Source organism: Callospermophilus lateralis, chromosome 6 (genome assembly GCF_048772815.1).
Source record: "Callospermophilus lateralis isolate mCalLat2 chromosome 6, mCalLat2.hap1, whole genome shotgun sequence".
Lineage (NCBI taxonomy): Eukaryota > Metazoa > Chordata > Mammalia > Rodentia > Sciuridae > Callospermophilus > Callospermophilus lateralis.
Window position 1 is genome coordinate 10,775,661 of NC_135310.1, and position 6,878 is coordinate 10,782,538.

A 6,878-nucleotide genomic window follows, 5' to 3' on the forward strand; every position below is an offset into this window, starting at 1 on the left:
TGGTAACTGTTCCTTAATGAAGCTAATTCTTACCTACATACGTAACCCTCTCATGTCCTCCACGATCTCACAGAAAACAGATGGAAAATAATGTCTACGTGCAATTATTTTTACTGGAAATTAAAATTCTTTAAAGAAGAGAAAATAATGTGTCAGTATGTCCAGAGAAATCACCCCTGGTCGAACATCACTTGTGCAATTTCCTTAGAATCACTTAGGCTCTAATTAGTCAGCAATCAGGTTTAATAAAGCACATTTGAAATTTCTGTTATAATGAAACCTTTTAGTTGTAAGGGAAATTTTTAAATGAAATGTCAAATGCATAATGTAACATTCTTCTCTAGACCACTCTACCCTATTAAAATTACTGTATTGTTAATTAAACAGGTGTAATCAGTGTCTGGGTTCACGTGGAACCGGTTAAAAATCCAAGACTAAAAGGAAAGGATTGTGAAATTTATCAGCGTATGGGGTGAGGAGTAGTAAAAAATTCTTCACTCATTTTTAAATAACTCTTTAAATAACTCTCTCTGAAGAGAAGATTTCCAGCCTTTGAATGCAACGAAGAGGCAGGAGCCAAACCAAGCAGGTGAGGGCTGGGTCCAGGCTCCCCTCAGCAGGGGGGTGACCTACAGCCATTTGTAGCTAGGATCTCCATTTTCATTTCCCCAGATGGAGAGCGCCTATTGATTTCTGAAAGATCTTCCCTGGGTAGAAGGAATGAGAATCCTAGGTTGCTGGAGTGATAAAGGGGAGTCATTAATTGTGATTCTGTTGAATGAATTCCTGCCTTTGAGCTCCTTGAGGGTGGGGACTTCCTCTGGGGGACTTCTGAACTTGTGACAGCACCTGCTTTGGGGGCTGGGTACACTGGACTGATGGCAGACAAGCCCTAGGAAGGAGCCAGGCCTTGGTGGGTGTGCTGCGTTCCCACGGGGCCTGGCACAGAGGAAGCCTGAGAAAGGCATGCAGGTGGAGTGAGGGAACACTGGCCTGTGGTGCTAACAAAACCCTGTTCTTACACATGACTTATGTCGTCCTTGACAGATGGCAGAGGGACCCTGTAGAAATGACCATGAGTCACCTGCTGAGGGAAAGCTACCTGGGACAGATTTCCCAGAATAGGTACCAAGCATTGGCTCCAATTGCACTTTAAAAGCAAAAACAAAGTAACAAAGATGAAAATTCAAAAAGAAAACAAGCAATATGACTAAAGTGATGTCTTTCCTCAGTCAGAACTCGGATATCAGAAGATTTAGTCTATTCCTTTTATACCAGAGGCATATTGTTAAATTGGTTAATGGAAAGGAAAAATGTTTAACAGATAATGTTATTCTTTATGTGAAGTACCATCTGTGTATTGCATTCTGAATGTTCTGGGTATGGAAGAGAGGAAGTGTTATGGAATTTCAAGTTTGCCTTCTTGCTGTCTTTATCTTGGGTAGAGTATGACAAACATAATCACATTTATCTCCTGGAGCATAAAGAGTTTTAATCACCCTATTAACCAGGATGACATTTTTCACAGACTTAAAAAGGAATAGAACAGACATTATCTCCCCATAAGCAATCCATTTCATGGAGGCTGAGCACTAGAAATGCTTTGAAGGAGGGATAACACAAGCCATTTCCATTTCCTGTCTCAGCCAACATTAAGGAGGTTTTTGGTAAGGATGTGGCTTCCACTGGGTGAGTGTTAAGCTTTACACTTAGAATCACAGTGCCCAAAGGGATGCAAGAGGAAGTCATAGGAGAAAACATGGCGGGCAGAGGTGACTTTCAACACTCGATTCTTTCAAGAGAAATGTGCATCCTGGTAAGTTATGTATCCTCTCCACTGGCTGGTTTTTTTTTGTTTTGTTTTGTTTTGTTTTTGTTTTTGTTTTTTTTTTTGGAGCCAAGAAAATGTGATTTTTGAACAACCTGAGAATGGAAAATAGGGACTGGGAAGTATCTCAGCAGCCTGCCACTAGAAGAAACAAGGATGGATTCCAGTGATAGGGACAGTAAGCAGATGTCCTACAGCAAAGCCAAGATGGGGCAGTGGGTAACCCTCCTCCATCCTCATTCCAACTTGACATTGACAGTGGAAATAAACCTGCCATGCTCTCATCTGAGCTACTGGGGAGGCTGAGGCAGGAGGTCCCCAAATGCCAGGCCAATCTGGCAACCCGATAAGACCCTGTCTTGAAATAAAAAGGGCTGTAGCTCAGAGAGCACCCCTGGGTTCAATCCCCAGTACAACTAATCATCTCAGTCGTCTCACCTGCCATACTTTAGTTCCATGGACGGTATGGGGCTGAGCTTGCAAATTAATCATTGCAACCTAAGGGAAAGACCGAAGAAATCAGCGTCGGGAGGAGGGCCCATTGGGACAAAAGTAATTAAAATCCACTGAATTTAGCTATTTCACTTCAGGCAATATTTAATCTTCCATAGGTCTGGTTTATGGAGAATGTTGTTTATTTTCATCTCATTTCACGTATCTTCTTTAAAACAAATAAGTATAGGAAAAGTACAAAAGTTTTCCTCAAATAGTTGAATTTCCTGTCACAGTCAGATGCATATTTTATAGCTTTTTTTGATGTTTAGAATTTTTCATGTAGGTGTTTTTATTTTCTGCCAAGACTCACTGAATGATAGAGCAAGTACTGGGGCCTCTCTTGGTGTTATCAGGATTCATTGTCAAAGGCTGTGATTTCATGAGCACAGAGAGAAGGAAAGCAAGCATCTTGTTAGCAAATTTTGTCTGATGACAGATAACTCAGTTTGGGAGAAAATTAGAATCACAGTTATCAGGAAGTAGGTACAGTTTCAGTATTAGTGGAGTGATTTAGGACCTTAATTTACATTTCTTACATAAGCTGGATCAGATCCTTTGCCTCATTACCATTTGATGAGGCATGAACACTTACTTTAAAAAATGGAACAATAGTAAAATAATAATAATAACAGGCAAGTGAGTGTGTAAATGTACTTAAAGACATAAAGTCCATCGTCACTGGACTCTCCTGAGAAGCCCCATCAGGCAGAGTGGGAAAACTTGGTATATTCATAACCCCTATTACCTGCTCATCTGAAAACAATTAAAAAGTCAGTCTTCCCCTGATATCCCAGGCTCAGGGTGGTTTTCCAGGTTTAGCCTGACAGGTGACACTCTGTGGGACACATTTGGGAGGATGTCTGAAACATGAGGCTCTGGGCTGTACTCTCAGCATGCATGCCCTGCTTGAAAAGAACAAGTTGACCAAACAGTTGGTAAAAGAAAGCTCCATTCGATAGTCCTTCTGGAATCGTGCCCCACCTTGAAGAGGCAGGTGATGGGAATGGGTTTGTTTTGTTGCTACTGGTTGTCTTCTCCAGCTGTCCCTGTGGTAGGGGTCGAGTTTCTCCATTTTCTGCCCTAAGCAGAGCCCAGATGGTAGACAGCCAGGGGAGGGTGACCAACGGCCCATCAGGGCAGCCACCACCTGAACCCTTTCATTTTTCTTCATACATGGTGGCCACAGCTGCTCAGGGACCTTCCTGCAATTGAGATAGAGGTTATAAAGCTAAGAAAGTTCTAGTGAGACCTCTCATCAAAAGAAAGGAGGAAACCCTCTGCTCTCAGTTTTCTTGTGGGCCAGCTCAGATTCCCTTTTCATAGATTTTTATTACAAATAATTTTGGTAAAATATCTGTGCCCATCATAAAGTCTGCCAACTGTTTCCGAGGGACACTGTTTTTTTACGGCATCGTCAGCGCAAGACAACGCAAGTAGGTGATCCTGGTTCTTCCCAAGTTGGAGGTCAAGATGTGGCTCCCACCAACCATCAACTTGAGTCCCAGTTGCCCGCGTCTCTCACATACAATGATGTCCTGGCTGGTGAAGATGATGGATTGGTGAAGGTTAACGTCTCCCAGCAGGAGGTGGAATTCACATTCCATACAGGAGCAAGTTAGCTGTAAACTTCCAAATGTAACTGAAGGAGCTGGAAGTGAGTTTGGGGATCAAAAGCCCAGGGTCCAGGGAGACCTCAGCAAAATGCCCACACCCCTGCCAGAGGCAGACATTCACCCTCAGATTGTTTCTTCAGGTAGGACCAAGCCTACCATGAGCTCCTGTCAAGCATGGGGAGGGGTGGAGGGAAGGGGAGATGAAGAAAAGGGCCAGGGGCAGGGAGAGAAGGAAAGAGCAGGGAGGAGAAGGAGGAGATGCCTCGCCAGGAGAGGACCCAAATGGCCAAGTGGCTGAATCAGGGTACAGCCAGGTCCTGGTGGAACACATCTGCCTTCTCACCCAGGCTGGCCCCATTTACACCAGCCACCAAAACTCAAAAAAATGAAAATCTCATCAAACTGACAAAGAAATCATTTCTGAGTCCTGTGGAGGACAATTCCAACTCTTAGTCCTGTGACCAAATAGGTTAAAAATTATAAGCCATCTGGCAAAATCCTAATGCATTCACTGACCTTGGCCTACTGAACAGGAAGAAGCACTTGAGGTGAAGAGCCCCAGCGCCGAGAGGGGCCAGTCCCACCCAGTGCCTGATCTTGGGGTCCTCCCTGAGTGCAGAGACCTGGAAATACACACACACTTCTCGCCTCGGTTTCTGAAACCTCTCCTCTCACTTTAGCATTGGCAAAACCGTCTTGAACTCAGGCTGCCTCTTCTTCTCTGAGGTGGAGGGTTTTATTTTGTCTCCAGAAAGCCACGTTGAAGTTCTACTCTGAGAGCACCTGGGATCAGGAAGGGCTCCCAGGAATACTGTGGGCCAGGGCATCTGGTCACAAAGTTGTTTGTTGAACAAATTGGACAAACCAACCAGCCATCCACTTTGCTTGAATCTAATATGGCCTGGAAAGACCAATAATTCCACCCAATCTCCCCAATTTGTGCCCTTAATGTAAGTCCCAGCATTATGTCTTACTTTTTCACTAGTCACTAAATCATTCTGAGCCGAGTGCCATCACATATTAATTATGTAGCATGACAAAGCCCCCTGTCCTCTGGTTTCCGGGGTTGTGTCTGCCGGGAGGCAGTGGCAGTTATTAGACAAGTTCGGCTGCCAGGTTAATATCATCCCTTCTGGTATCAGTCTGCCACCCACCCTCCGTGCCTGGACTGTAAGCACCAAAATTAAACCCTCTCTCTCAAACACGCAGCAGGCTGAGTCTTCTGGGCCCCGGGCCATGCTGACCAGGCAGTGACTTTATTCCCTGTGGCTTCAACTTCTAAATTGCCCACTCAGAGTAAGTGTTCAGCGGCCCAGGAGCTGTGCCAGCCCAGGCCCCGGGCTGGGGCCTGGCGACCACTCTTCAGTGTGGGATCCAGCACTGGCCAGGGGCAGCTGGCCAGAGGGAGGCAGAAGCACCTCCAGGCTCAGCCAGAGGCCCAGGAAACCTTAGCCCTGAGTGCTCCAGAAAATATTCCTGAAACCTTCCTGGAGAAGCCATTTCCAAACCCTGTCCGTGTCCATCCCGGTAATTAACAGTCTGTGACACACCAATAAACGTTTTCTGTGTGGCTAAAACTCCTTCATAACAAACCCGCCACCGTTCACACTGGAAAGGTTCTTCACGCTCACGCAGCGCCCACGTAACCAGGCAGTCTGCTCGAAGGGGCTTCCAGGGGCCACTGGGGGGTGAAAGGGACACCAGAGTCCCTTGCCCTCCAGCGGCTCAGTCGCCAGACCACCACCTGCAGCCCCCTCTATCATAACTCAGCCCCCAGCTGGAGGCCTCTCAGAAGCAAACCACTGACAGCCGAGATGACGGCACACGACGCCATGCCCACTGCCTTCATTTCTAAAGGGCACAAGGACTCTTGTGTCACCACTGGCAGGGGCACTGAATGAAGGTGTGTGGTGGTCTGCAGCACACAGCGCTCGACAGGACGCCCTGCCAGCCCTGCCCGTGTGGTGCGGCTGACAGACAGCAGACGCTCACCCCAGCTCACTCCCGCCCGCCCCTCGGGGCTCTCCAGGTCACAGCCACCTCTCACCCAGCCCCCAGACCTGGGCTTCCAAGGCTGCACCTGCTGGTGAGCTGGGCCTTCTTGGGGACAGTCCCTACCTCCATATGTACATATCTGAACTCTGAGGGACCACTGGGGTCAGAGGGGAAGGCTGGGATGCCTCCCTGCTGGGGTAAACAGGGCCCATGAGTCCACTTAAGTCAGGAAAGGAGGGGCACCCCATCACCCTGTCTAGACCATGGTTCTCAAATCTTAGCCTGAATCCAAATCACCCAGGGAAACAGTTAAAACACAGACCCCTGGCCCCAGCTGCGGGGTCTGATTCAGACTGTCTTGGGTAGAGTCGGAACCCAGGTTCTTCAGTTCCCTGGGATGCTCTGCTGCCTGTTCTTACAGTGTGCCAAGGCCGGCCAGCCACCTTTCTCCTTACGGAGCAGGGCTTGGCTTGCCCTCTGCACACCGTCTGCTCTTTAGAGCCTTGTACTCTGGCATGTCTGGGTGGCCCCGAGTGCTGCCCAGCACCCTGGGTGATGCTGGTCCAGGAACCACAGTCTGAGAACCACTGCCCTATTCTGTTCCTGCCTCTAATGATAGGATGGTGCCTGTGATAAAAATGGGTCCCAGGGACTCACCGTTGCTGATGGTTCACTTGCCACCACAAGCAACCGTCTCAGGCTTCTGCAGTCCCCTGCACCCGACCTTGTCCTGATTCCACACCTCCAAGCCACTGTTCACGGGGCTGGAAAGACATCCAGGGTGTCACTGTCCCACCTCAGCAGACCGTCTCCCACCTGGCCACCTCTGAGTGTGGCAGGACCTTCACCTTCATCTTCATCCAGGCAGCCAGTGGAGGGTACTGCCTGCCCCTGTGGAGTGTCAGGGGACGGGGCAGGACAAAGGAGCCCACAACAAGAGGAGAACC